Source organism: Chiloscyllium punctatum, chromosome 36 (assembly GCF_047496795.1).
Source record: "Chiloscyllium punctatum isolate Juve2018m chromosome 36, sChiPun1.3, whole genome shotgun sequence".
NCBI classification, from domain to species: Eukaryota; Metazoa; Chordata; class Chondrichthyes; order Orectolobiformes; family Hemiscylliidae; genus Chiloscyllium; species Chiloscyllium punctatum.
Window position 1 is genome coordinate 73,861,303 of NC_092774.1, and position 14,747 is coordinate 73,876,049.

Consider the following 14,747-nt stretch of genomic DNA (forward strand, 5'->3'; position numbering starts at 1 on the left):
GTAGGGGGGGCAATTGCATTCCAGCAGAAAACAATAACAGCCCAACTACTCTCCCACTGCACCCACTGTCAGGATTGGCAGGAGGTTTAGTCCTGGGGGGTGACCGAAGGCAGCGTCACTGGTGGATCTGATTGCTGGGAGCGCTGGTGCCCCCGCTGGTGCTTCCGCAAGTTGCAGGAAAACATGAACCTCTTCCCACACTCGGGCCAGCTGAAGGGTCTCTCCCCGGTGTGGACACACTGGTGCTTCAGCAGGGTGGAGGAATTGCTGAAGGCCTTCCCGCACTCAGGGCAGCAGAATGGCCTCCCCCTCCCCCGTGTGGACCAGCTGTTGCTTCAGCAGTGTGGAGGAGCGGGTAAAGCACTTCCCACACTCGGGCAGGAGAACGGCTTCTCCCCGGTGTGAACAGACTGGTACCTCAGCAGAGCTGAGGAATTGCTGAAGGCCTTCCAGCACTTCGGGCAACTGAACGACATCTCCCCCATGTGGACCCACCAATGGTAGATGCACTTCGATATAACTGCGTCACTTTACATATTAAGATATCCCTTTGAATGTGCCCACATCCCTTTGAAATGTAATCTCGTCCATTTAAACCTCTTTATTTGCAGAAATACCCATTAAAATGTCCACGTCCGTTTAAAATGCAGATTTCCTCCTTTAGATATGACGCCGTTCCGTTATACGTCGGAATATCTGTTTAAATTGAGCCGTGAGCTTTCCCAATGTAGACAGGGCTCCTCGAAACGTGGCAGTGTCCCCCCCTGCAGCTGCAGAGTGAGACAGGAGAGTTTGTTTTTGTGAATGAGCAGTTGTAGCGCGAGGTGCCTGTTGCTTGGTGACGGTGAGGCTCCCCCGGCCCCGCCCATCCCCCTGAGCTGACGTCACGCGGGGGTGAAGGCGGTTGGGAGGAGAAGTCGCTCGAGCGGGGAAGGGGCGGCCGTTAGGAAAATGGCGCCGTGCGGCCCCGGGGCAGACACCCGTCACTGGGCACCGCCGCCTTCCTGGTGCAGCTGCTGTGTCACGGCCACACCGCCCGGCTGTACAGCAGGCAGGAGCCGGTGACCATTCTGGAGGCGGATGGGGTTAAGGGCCTGTTTGGGAACCCGTCGGCCGCCTGGGTGGTGGAGTTCTACTGGTCGTGGGGCGGCCCCTGTGTCAACTCTGGGGCCACCTGGAAGGTACTGGGCCCGGGAGGTGAAAGGTGAGGCAGGTTGGGGGGGGGGACGGAGGGGAAGGAATGTGGGGCCTGTCCTGTCATAGTGACATTTTACACTCACTTTACATCTGCTTTTACTGGGGCTTGTGCTGTTTACCCTTTCACTGTTTGTTTAATTCTTGTGCTGTTTACTCTTTGTTGTTACTTGTGCAATTGCTGAGGGTAGTGTGGAGATACTAGTGAAGGAGATTATGCACCAGCATGTCGATGCTCCTCAGTGATTGAAGGGGCAGGACCTGTTGAGAATGGTTGGTCAAGTATGTGGTGCACTAAACCTTGTTAATATGGATATAGTTATGATTTGGAGATGCCAGTTTTGGACTGGGGTGTACAAAGTTAAAAATCACACAACACCAGGTTATAGTCCAACAGGTTTAATCACCTGATGGAGTGTCACTCTGAAAGCTAGTGTGCTTCCAATTAAGCCTGTTGGACTATAACCTGGTGTTGTGTGATTTTTAACTGGGTTTCGTTTGTTATTTGGTAAAATATACTTTTTATTATTTAGAGTCATAGACATGTACAGCACGGAAACAGGCCCATTCAGTCCAACCTGTCCATGCCAACCAGATATCCTAAATTAATCTAGTCGCATTTGTCAGTACTTGGTTCATATCCCTCTAAACCTTTCCTATTCATATACCCGTCCAGATGCCTTTTAAATGCTGTAATTAACCGGCTTCCACTACTTCCTCTGGCAGCTCATTCCATACATGCACCACCCTCTGCATGGAAATGTTGCCCCTTAGGTACCTTTTATATCTTTCTGCTCTTACCCTAAACCTATGCCCTCTAGTTGTGAATCTCACCCCAACACTGCGGAAAAGACATAAAAACATTGAGCAGCCACACAAATGCAAAAGCAATACAATATCAAGCCACATGAGGAAAATAATTATGGCTCTACCCTTTTTGTTCTCCGATAGACATTTAGACATTTAAGATCTGTCAATCACACCAGGATCGCCACAGAGCATATTGTGTAAACTCCTCAATGTCAACAAGCAGGGCACCAGTGTCACCAAAACATTGGGCATGTTCCTCATTGTCGGCAGAAAAGGGACAAAACCTACTTTTGATGGACAAATAAGGAGCACTGGAGGACCAGAAGGAGACTTGTCCTCCTGCCATTCAGAGCTCCCCTATTGGTGAATGCGGACGTTGGGCCATGAGGTTCTGAAGCTCCTGCTCCTCCTCTCTCTCAATAAAGATTGAGCTTCACCTCAGACTGCAACTTCCTTCCTCTGTGAGTACGGCACTCTTTTCTCACCCCCTTTTCCATTTACGTTTCATTCTAGGGAACAATTGTTGACTTGGAGCAACTGAAAGGAATAGGAATGAATCCAGCGATGGGACAGACTTGGAAAAGTTAGTCCAGGCCTTTGTCTCAATTGGCAAAATAGATAGGCAGGAGATTGGAAGAACGCAGCAAGCCAGGCAGTATCAGGAGGTGGAGAAGTCGAGGTATCTGGTGCACCCCTTGTTCAGGACTGGGGGTGGGTATAGGGAGAGCTGTGGAACAAGGGTGTGCTGGGAGCAGGGTGATGAAGTGGGGATAGGTGGAGACAGGTAGAGGATACGACCTGGTTGGTGAATGGGAGGAAGGAATCTAGTTGGTGTCAGGGAGGAGTTAGAAAGGAGGGGGAGGGCCTGGGAAGGGAGTTTGTGATGGAAAGGGGGGTTATTTGAAACTGAACAACTCAGTGTTGAGTTCTCCGGGCTGTGGGCTGCTCGGACGGAAGATGAGGTTTTGTTTCTCCAATTTGTGGTTTGGTTTGTTGTGGTAATGGAGGAAGCCAAAGATGGTTATGTCAGAAAGGGAGTGGGAAAGGGCTTTAAAATGGGTTGAGACTGGGAAGTCCACTTGGCCTTTTATGGATGTTTACGAGGAAGGCAAGAAAATGGTTATAAGACTCGTATAGGACCGAGTTACAGAGCCATACGGCACAGAAACAGACCCTTCAGTCCAACTAGTCCATACTGACTGTGTTCTCAAACTAAACCAGTCCCACCTGTCAGTGTTTGGCCCATATCCCTCCAAACCTTTCCTATTCATGAACTTATCCAAATGTCTTTTAAACGTTGTTACTGTACCTGCATCCACCACTTCCTCTAGACATTCAGTCCACACGTGAACCACTCTGTCTAAAAAAATTGTGCCCATCGACCTTTTTTTGAAAATCTCTTTCTCCTCTCTCACCATCAAAAATTTGCTCCCTAATCTTGAAAACCCCAACCTCGGGGAAGGACACCCACTGTTCTCCTCATCTCTCCCCTTGTGATTTTATAAACCTCGATAAGGTCACCTCTCCACTTCCTATGGTCCAGTGAAAAAGTCCCAGCATATCTGCCCAGATGAAGGTAGATCCATATCCAGTCATGATCTGTTCAATGCTAGTCCCAATTCTCAGTGTCCAGGACAGCAACAGACCACACAAGACGTAGGAGCAGAAATTAGGCCATTCAGCCCATCAGGTTTGCTCATTCCATTCAATCGTGGCTGATCAGTTTCTCAATCCCGTTCTTCCGCTTTCAGTAAAGTGAAAACAGAGGGAGAGAGTGTGGGATGGAGGTTTTCAGCTTCCAGGGAATAAGAGAGGAAATAGTTCACTATAAATTAGAATTTATGGGATCGACTGATGAGCCAAAGAGAGTCAATTGGAGTTTAATTTAGAGAAATCAGAGGTTTACATTTTGGCCAAGCAATTCATGCAGGACTGACACAGTTAAGGGAAGTGTTGCAGAATAGAGAGACCTTAGAGTGCAGGTTCATAGTTCCTTGAAAGTGGAGTCTCAGGTGGACACAATAGTGAAGAAGGCGTTTAGTTTGCTTTCCTTGATTGCTCAGAGCATTGAGTTCAGGAGTTGGGAGGTCATGTTATAGTGTGTTACCTAACTGCTTCATTGTTTTTAGTGAATATAGCCCACACCTCCCGCTGCTGCCATAACGTGGTTTGTTTGGAAGCACTAGCTTTCAGAGTGATTAGATTTATTTTAGATTTTATTACTTAGTGTGGAACAGGACCTTCAGCCCAACAAGTCCACACCGACCCTCCCAGCAATCCACCCAGACCCATTCCCCTACATTTACCCTTGCACCTAACACTACGGGCAATTTAGCATGGTCAGTTCACCTAACCTGCACATCTTTGGACAGTGGGAGGAAACCGGAGCACTCGGAGGAAACCCACACAGACACGGGGAGAATGTGCAAAACACACATTGACAGTTGCCCGAGGCGGGAATTGAATCTGGGTCTCTTCACTGTGAGACAGCAGTGCTGCCGAGTGCTGCTCCTTAATCAGGTGGTTGTGGAGAATAAGATCATGATTAGACTAAAGGAGTCCAGTGTTATGGAGATGTGATACATTAAACAATTTAAATTAAATCTTCCAACTTTTAGAATTGGGTTCTGTTCTTTGGTATGTTAATCCCAGAACCTGTTTCAAGTAACTTTCTCAAGAACGTAATTTAAATGCAGAGCTTTTCTATCAAAAATGTCAGGCTGACTTGACATTGGGACCCAGACAGAATTCACACCTATTGAAGGGTAGGCTGGGACTTTTTTCACTGGAGCACAGGAGGTTGAAAGGTGAAGTTGTCGGGTGCCTCATTAACAAGTTTGCAGATGACACTCAGATTGATGGACGATCAGATAGTGAAGGGGACTGTCAGACGATACAGCAGAATATAGATTGGAGAGTTGGGAAGAGGAGGAGGTTTGGGGGGGAGGGGGTACTTGATTGAGGCCTATAAAACCATGAGGGTTGTAAATAGGGGTGGATAGGAAGAATTTTTTTCCCCCAGAGGGGAAGACTTAATTACTAGGGGTCACGAGTTCAAAGTAAGAGGGGAAAGGTTTGAGGGAGATATACGTGGAAAATTCTTCACACAGAGGGTGGTGGGCGCCTCGAATGCATCGCCAGCGGAGGCAGTAGGGGTGGGATCGATAGCGCATTTAAGATGTATCTAGACAGATACATGAATGGGCAGGGAGCAGAGGGATACAGATCCTTAGAAAATAGGCAGCAGGTTTACTTAGAGTATCTCGATCAGCATAGCCTTGGAGGGCTGACGGGCCTGTTCCTGTGCTGTAAGGTGAGAGGAGAAAGATTTAAAAACACATGAGGAACACCTTTTTTTTGAGTGGTTTGTGTGTGGAATGAATGTCCAGAGGAAATGGTGGATGCAGGTTGAGTAACAACGTTTAAAAGACATTTGGATAGGTACATGAATAGGAAAGGTTCAGAGGAATATGGGCCAAACACAGGCAGGTGGGACTAGTTTAGTTTGTGAATATAGTCAGCATGGGCTAGTTGGGTTGAAGGGTCTGTTTCTGTGCTGTATGACTCAATAACTGTTCTGTACTGGTCTTAAAATCATTTTACTTGCCTTCCCCCAGAAACATCCACTTCTTTGTTGTTCTAAAATCAGATGAACTCAGCCTTGAATATATTCAATGATCCCCTAACTGCAGGGTGACTTCTGAACTCAATTCCTCTCACTAATACACCTCTTGCCTTGCTGATTACTTGCTGTATCTGTCTGACAACTGGCGGTGACTGGTGTGGAAGGATGCTGAGGCCACTTTTTACATCCACACATCATTCCTGATACAGGGCTCATGCCTGAAACGTCGATTCTCCTGCTCCTTGGATGCTATCTGACCTCCTGTGTTTTTCCAGTGCCACACTTTTCAACTCTGATCTCCAGGATCTGCAGTCCTCACTTTCTCCACATCCCAATATATCACCATTTAAACAACACACCTCCTTTCGGCAGTTACTTTTTCATAACCGAGACTATAACTTCACACTGTGGGACTGCGTTTGCCAATTGAGACACAGACCTGGACCAACGTTTCCCGACTCTGTCCCCTCCCTGGATTCACTTGCTTTCTTTTCATTTGCTGCAAGTCAACAATTTAACCCTAGAATGAAAAAAATGAAACGGAAAAGAGGGTGAGAAAAGAGAGTGCTGTACTCTCAGATGGTGGATAGAGGAAGGAAGTTGCAGTCTGAGGTCAAGCTTGATCTTCATTCGGAGAGGAGGAGGAGGAGGAGGAGGAGGAGCAGCAGCAGCTTCAGAAGCTCATGGTCCACCTTCTGCATTCAGAAAATAGTGAGGGCTCTGATTGGCAGGAGGAGCAGGCTCCTTGTCTGACTTCTTATTGGTCCATTTGAAGAAGGGTTCACGCTGTTTCTGCAGACAGCGAAGAGCATGTTCGGCTTTTGCTGAACCAGCATAGAGTAATAGAGATGTATGGCATGGAAACCGACCCTTCGGTCCAACTTATCCATGCTGACCAGATATCCCAACCCAATCTAGTCCCACCCCTCAACACCCGGCCCATATCCCTCCAAAACTTTCCGATTCATATACCCATCCAAATGCCTCTTAAATGTTGCAATTGTACCAGCCTTCACCACTTCATCTGGCAGCTCGTTCCATACACGTACCACCTCTGTGTGAAAACCTTGCCCCATAGGTCTATTTTATGTCTTTCCCCTCTCATCCTATATCTATGCCCTCTAGTTCTGGACTCCCAACCCAAGGGAAAAGACTTTGTCTATTTATCTTATCCATGCCCCTCATAATTTTGTAAACCTCTATAATGTCACCCCTCAGCCTCTGACACTCCAGGGAAAACAGCCCAGCCTGTTCAGCCTCTCCCTCTACTGCAAATCCTCTAACCCTGGCAACATCCTTGTAAATTTTTCTGAATGCTTTCAAGTTTCACAACAGGTTTCCAATAGAAAGGAGACCAGAATTGCACGCAATATTCCAACAGTGGCCTAACCAATGACCTGTACAGCTGCCACCTGACCTCCCAACTCCTGTACTCAATACTCTGACCAATAAAAGAAAGCATACCAAATGCCGCCTTCACTATCTTATCTACCTGTGACTCCACTTCCAAGGAGCTATGAACCTGCACTCCAAGGTGTCTTTGTTCAGCAACACTCCCTAGGACCTTATCATTATGTGTATAAGATCCTGCTAAGATTTGCTTTCCCAAAACACAGCACCTCATTTTTTTTTAATTAAACTGCATTTGCCACTTCTCTGCTCATTGGCCCATCTGGTCAAGATCCTGTTGTAATCTGAGGTAACCCCCTTCGCTGTCCACTACACCTCCAATTTTGGTGTCATTTGCAAACCTACTAACTGTACCTCTTATACTCGCATCCAAATCATTTATGTAAATGACAAAAAGTAGAGGACCCAGCACCGATCCTTCTGGCACTCCACTGGTCACAGTGGAGATCCTCCAGTCTGAAAAACAAACCTCCACCACCACCCTCTGTCTTCTACCTTTTCAGCCAGTTCTGTATCCAAATGGCTAGTTCTCCCTGTATTCCGTGAGATCTAACCTTGCTAATTAGTCTCCCATGTGGAACCTTGTTGAACGCCTTACTGAAGTCCGTATAGATCACATCTACTGCTCTGCCTTCCTCAAAAAACTCAATCAAGTTTGTGAGACATGATTTCCCACGCACAAAGCCACATTAACTATCCCTAATCAGTCCTTACCGTTTCAAATACATGTACATCCTGTCCCTCAGGATTCCCTCCAACAACGTGCCCACCATCGACATCAGGCTCACTGGTCTATAGTTCCCTGGCTTGTCCTTACCACCCTTCTTAAACAGTGGCACTACGTTAGCCAACCTCCAGTCTTCTGGCACCTCACCTGACATGCGCACTATGCTGTATGGAGATGCTGTTCCTGACGGATTGAAAGTGTCCAATTGCCACGATTTCTCCCTTCGTCACTTGGCATAACCGCGCACGCTCCTGGTTATTTTTGATGTTCATCTTCCCTATAACCCTCATTTTATAAATCTCAAATGAGGTCACCCCTCAACCTCCTGTGCTCCAGTGAAAAGAGTCTCAGCCTCTCCTTATAACTCAAACCCTCCAGTCTTGGTAATATCCTGGTAAATCTTTACTGAACCCTCTGTAATAGTATTCTTCCTATTACAGGGCCACCAGAAGCGTTCTCAATACTCTACAAGTGGCCTCACCAACATCCTGTACAACTTCAACCTGATGTCCTAGCTCCTTTATTCAATGGGGTGTGAACAAATGGTAAGTGTGCTGAATGCCTTCTGAAGCACCCTTCCAACCAGTGCTGCAACTTTCAATGAAGTATGTACCTGAACCCCACCCCATATCCCTCTGTACAAGCCCTACCCTTCCTTATTTTAGGAATATGCAACCCCTCACTTTTATCTATACCCCTTTCATACACACACCCCCTCTCCACGCCCCCCCCCCCCACCCCCACCAACACACTTACCCTCTCTCAGGCTTCTCCTCCATCACACATGCACTCTCTCTCATACACACACACATATAACGATGGGGTGAATTTGAATTTGCAGATATATTCAATTTTGCAGAAGAAGCGCACAACATGCAGGTAGTCAATCCATGTAATATTTTATAAATTCCTAGTTTGGAAAAAGAACCAGTCTGATTTAAGATTGTGATACTGACACACCTTTCATGCATTGTCTGGGCTGAGATGTCACCAGTTTCAAAAAAAAACCTTAAATGATCTCTAGAATATGACTTAATAGTAGCTCTGGGATGTACGCATTAATGAACTAAAACCTGCAACCCATTCTAAAAGATGAAAGACTTAACAGCAATGTACATTTGATAAATATATCAAATCAGTTGCATGACACTGTGACCTTTTAGTGTAAACTGTGTCTTCTGATCCTGCACCACATCTACCCGATGAAGTAGTGATTCCAAATTAACCTGTTGAATTATAACCCAGTGTTGTGATTTTTAAACTTTGTCCAACTTAGTCCAACACCAGCACCTCCACCACCTCGTTTCTAGTGAACACATCCCACACCTCGCCGTCCTCCAATAATCTGCCGATAAAACGATGCAGTGCCTGCACTCCTGAAAAATTTACAATTTCTAACAATATTAGCTAGTAATTCACTGCTTCATCTGATACACGACATTGGAAACTCAATGCAGGAGGCTGCAAGAAATGAGCAGCTTTAAAACAAAAACCGCTTGGAGCGCAAAGCTTTCGATGAGAGCCTGAGCCTGGCAGTATGTTCAAGTAACCTTTATTGTGACCCAAGTTTGTTACAGCTTCAGATCCCCACCAGCAAAAAGGCAGAGAAAGAGTAGTTGATTTTGTTTTTAAACAGCTCAAGATCAAAGCGCATACACTCCTGCCCCATCCCACCTGCCATCTCACTTCCTTAACTATTGGTCAGTACAGAGTTGTCCCTTTGTAATTGGAGGAGAAAGTGAGGACTGCAGATGCTGGAGATCAGAGCTGAAAATGTGTTGCTGGAAAAGCGCAGCAGGAATCCTTTGGAATTGGATCCTTGGTACAACCATAACCCATAGGAAATACTGCCTCACTCAGCAATTTGAACCCATATCATGTCTCCAAGGAAGCTTCTCTCCGTGCATTTGCCTGTTCTGGGGCAGTGTAGAGTCAACCACACTGCTGCGTGTCTGGAGTCACACGTAGGCCAGACTGGGTAAAGGATGCAGTTGGGATGACTGAGTGATTCTTTTTCCCCCAATGGCAGTTTCCTTCACTAAAAAGAATGTTAGTGAATCGGATAGGGGTTTTCTCCCACCACCACACCTCCCTCCATCCCCTGAAAATGGTTTCAACGATAGATTCCGAACTCCAGATTTCTGACCATATTCCAATTCCGCCATCTGCCACAGTGGGATTCAAACCCGGGAGTCCCCTAAACTGGGTTGACAGACCAGTTGATTATGGCACTGAGCCGTCGCTCCTTCAATCCCCCTGCAGTGGCAAGTGAACTCGCTGGTGCTTCCGCAGGTGGGAGGACTGGGTAAAGCCCTTCCCGCACTCTGGGCAGCTGAAGGGCCTCTTCCCCCGTGTGGACCTGCTGGTGGGGCGAGCAGAGGGGATGAAGTGCTGAAGGTCTTCCTGCACCTGAGGTAGGAGAATGGCCTCTCCCTGGTGTGACTCCGCCAATGAGTCTCCAGGGCAGATGGGACACGGAAGCCTTTCCCATAAGACCATAAGACATAGGAGGAAGTAAGGCCATTTGGCCCATCAAGTCCACTCCGCCATTCAATCATGGCTGATGCGCATTTCAGCTCCACTTGCCAGCGTTCTCCCCGTAGCCCTTAATTCCTCTAGACAACAAGAACCTATCAATCTCGGCCTTGAAGACATTTAGCGTCCTGGCTTCCACTGCACTCCGTGGCAATGAATTCCACAGGCCCACCACTCTCTGGCTGAAGAAATGTCTCCGCATTTCCGTTCTGAAATGACCCCCTCTAATTCTAAGGCTGTGTCCACGGGTCCTAGTCTCCTCGCCTAACAGAAACAATTTTCTAGCATCCACCTTTTCAAAGCCGTGTATTATTTTGTACGTCTCTATTAGATCTCCCCTTAATCTTCTAAACTCCAACGAATACAATCCCAGTATCCTCAGCCGTTCCTCATATGCTAGACCTGTCATTCCAGGGATCATCCGTGTGAATCTCCGCTGGACACGTTCCAGTGCCAGTATGTCCTTCCTGAGGTGTGGGGACCAAAACTGGACACAGTACTCCAAATGGGGCCTAACCAGAGCTTTATAAAGTCTTAGTAGTACATCTCTGCTTTTATATTCCAACCCTCTTGAGATAAGAGACAGCATTGCATTCGCTTTCTTAATCAAAGACTCAACCTGCATGTTTACCTTTCGAGAATCCTCGACTAGCACTCCCAGATCCCTTTGTGCTTTGGCTTTATTAAGTTTCTCACCATTTCCCGCAGTCGACATACTTCCATCTTTTCTCCACGGGGTGGGATTCCTCTGGTTTTTCCATGGCTGAAGCTTCTGCTGCACACGAACACGTATAGAGCCCCTCCACGCCGTGAATTCCTCTGTCCAGGCCGTATAACTGTTTCAGGCTCCACACACAGTGCACTGCAACAGTAGGGTCTTCATTCAGTCCCACTGATGCTGAAAACAGTCAGACTGGAACCAAAAAGCTTTGCTACTTTTCACAGAATCATAGCCCAAAATCCTTGCTGTCCCAATGGATTGAGTGACAGTCAGACGTCAAAGTGAGGACTGCAGACATTGGAGAGTCAGTGTTGAAATGTGCAACGCTGAAAAAACACAGCAGGTCAGGCAGCATCCGAGGAGCAGGAGAGTCAACATTTCAGTCCTCAGCCCTTCATCTGTTAATCTTGAAACTTCTGTCTTCAGATCTTCAAATACTCTGTAAAAAGAGATTACAAAAGTCAACACTTTCAGACCAGGGTAGAAAAGAAAAGACAAAGTAAGAACAGAAAAGAGATCTACTCCACCTCCTTTATCCTTCCATCCCTCCTCAGCCGAGTAATTAAGACACATATCTGAGTTTTCAGAGTCTGCTCCCTCCCTGAATTCACTCCAGTTGCATCAAGTGAACAGACATCGCCCCACCCTTCCCCCTCTCTCTCCCTCCCAGGATGAAGAGTTGCCCAGAGGGAGCAACCTTCACTCCGAAATTCACAGGGCCATTGTGACGCCAACAAGGGGTGGGCAAGAGGGGGAAGGAGCAAGAGGCGGGGCAAGGCCAGCAGCAAGCCCTCGCAACATGCCTGCTTTGCCTTGCACAGTTTGCAAAAGTCCGTTCCTCTTCAGAGAATCCCCACAGTATGGAAGCAGGCCACTCGGCCCAAAAACTCCACACCGACCGAACCAATGTCCAGTAAACCGCAACCTGACCTCCTAACTCCTGTACTCAATACTCTGACCAATAAAGGAAAGCTTTTCCAAATGCTTCCTATTGACCTGTGACTGCATTTTCAAGGAGCTATGAACCTGCACTCCAAGATCTCTTTGTTCAGCAACACTCCCTGCGACCTTACCATTAAGTGTACAAGTCCTGCTAAGATTTGCTTTCCCAAAATGCAGCACCTCACATTTATCTAAATTAAACTCCATCTGCCACTTCTCAGCCCATTGGCCCATCTGATCAAGATCCCATTGTAATCTGAGGTAACCTCCTTCGCTGTCCACTACATCTCCAATTTTGGTGTCATCAGCAAACTTACTAACTATACCACTTATGCTCACATCCAAATCATTTATATAAATGACAAAAAGTAGTGGGCCCATTATCTATTGTAAAAGTGGAATTTTCAAAATATTACATGTATTGACTGCCTGCAGATTGTGCAGTCTTTGAGCAAAGTAGAATGTATTTGCAAACGTCATGCTGCAAATACAAACTCACCCCCGTGGATGATCTATCTCATGTGTGCATGAGATGGAGAAAAAGTCTATTTCTGTGCTCTATGCCTATTTGATAAAAGATGCTTTATTTCTGTTGGTGTAAATGTTATTGTAAATCATAGCTGGGTACTAATAGATGTAAGGGTGACAGAATTCCTCAAGTAGGGCACTAAGATTCCTGGGAGACCCCTGTTTCTGGTTTACTTCTTTAAGAGCTGAGAACAGATCAACATCTTAGTCTGTGGGAACAGGGCGATCAACAGAGGACAGAGAAATCAGGGCCTGAAACCCAAGCTGACACTCGACTACCCTGTGATCAGTGCTTTGATTAGCAGTGCCAACCCTCTACCTTTAACTTTACCTTGCTTCCCATTTAACTAATGTCTCTATGTTCAGGATCTAATCCTTGTCATTCTGAAGCCATGCCACTGTAAGGAGTCTCGGATCATAATCTCTTCAATGTGTGCAGTCAATTTTGTTACAATGCAGCACACATTCAGACACACAATTTTTAGTTTTAATTTTTGTGATCTTTAGAATCTAGTTTTGATTGCTGGTATATTTACTCTCCTTGTCCCTTTCTATTGTTCTCTGATGTTCATTTTCCACATCATTACATTACTCACCGGCCTTGATTTGGATTGGCCATGCTAAATTGCCCACAGTGTCCAGGGATGTGTGGGTTAGGTGGGTAAAATTCCGTAGATTGACTACTCTCTGGGAAAAGCAGTTCTTCCTCATCACTGTCCTAAACCTACTCCCCCTCACCTTGAGGCCTTGTCTCATTCACTAGCAGAAATGATTGGATAGGGTATGGCTTCATCCCCACAGTGCAATGAATTCAGGCATGAGCCCTTCTTCATGAATGATGTGTGGATGGACAAAGGGGCCTCAGGTCCTTCTACACCAGTCACTGCCAGTTATCAGACAGGTGCAGCAAGCAATCAGCAAGGCAAGTGATATATTAGAAGTGGGGATGTCCTCCTGCAGTTAGGGGGTCATTGAATATATGCAAGGCTGAGTTCATCTGATTTTTGAACATCAAAGTGTAGATTTTTATGTTGTGTACATGAGGTGGCTTTGTTTGAGTGGTTTGTGTGTTGGATGCAAGTATAGTAACAACGTTTAAAGTGGAAGGCAAGAAAATGATTTTCAGACCACAACAGACCAGTTATAGTCAGACAGCACAGAAACTGACCCTTCAGTCGAAGTATTCGTGCTATGTTCTCAACCTAAACTAGTGCCACTTGCTGGTGTTTGCCCCATATCCCTCCGCACCTTCCCTATTCATGTACTTATCTTTTAAAGGTTGCATCTATACGTGCATCGACGACTTCCTCTGGACATTCATTCCATACATGAACCACTTTCTGTTTATGAAAACCTTTTCCTGATTCTGTCTACTCCGTGGATTAATTTCCTTTTCCGTTCGGTTGCTGCAAGTCAAAAATTGAAGCCCAGCATGAAAAAAAAATGAAAAAGGAGTTGATAAAGAGAGTGGCGTACCGACGGAGTAAGGAGGTTGCAGCCTGGAGCAAACTCGATCTTCATCCAGGGAGAGCAGCAGCAGCTTCCGAAGCTAGTGTTCCAACTTTTGCATTCAGACAACAGGAAGGCTCTGATTGGCAGGAGGACAGTCCGCTTCTGGTCCTCCAGGGCTTCTGAGTGGCCCACCAAAAGGAAGTCGTGAAGCGTGTGTTGCGTGCAGCGAGGAGCATGCGCATTATGCTCTCTGGCGATGCTCATGTCACTGATGGTATTTGGACATTTTAGAATTTAAGTAAAAAAGGGCAGATTCACCATTTTCCCCCCTGTGATATTTACCTTTCCTGCACCACCCATGATTTTATAAATCGAAATAAAGTAACCTGTCAACCTGTACAACCACAACATGATGTCCCAACTCCTACACTGAACGGTGCGAACAATGAAGGCAAGTGTGCTGAATGTCACTTTCACCACCCTGTCTCCCAATTATGCAACTTTCAAAGAACTATGTACCCGGTTTGGCGTTGCCGGTGTTGGACTGGGGTGTGCAAAGTTAAAATTCACACAACACCAGGTGATACTCCAACAGGCTCATTTGCAAGCATTAGCTTTCGGAGTGCTGCTCCTTCATCAGGTGGTTCTATCTGATGATCCTGTTCCACAAACATCCCAAGCAGCGCTCCGAAAGCTCGTGCTTCCAAATAAACCAGTTGGACTATAACCTGGTGTTGTGTGATTTTTAACTTTATCTACCCCAGTCCAACACCGGCAGCTCCACATCGTTTCCAGTGGACACA

General features: G+C 46.4%; 1 long non-coding RNA gene across 1 annotated transcript; it reads left to right on the forward strand.

Moving 5' to 3' along the window:
- The first annotated feature begins 876 nt into the window (after positions 1-876).
- Positions 877-14,346, forward strand: LOC140460698 (uncharacterized). Its single transcript, XR_011954294.1, has 3 exons — positions 877-1,204; positions 8,207-8,311; positions 13,771-14,346. It is a non-coding gene; the product is annotated as an uncharacterized lncRNA (long non-coding RNA).
- The last annotated feature ends 401 nt before the right edge of the window (positions 14,347-14,747 follow it).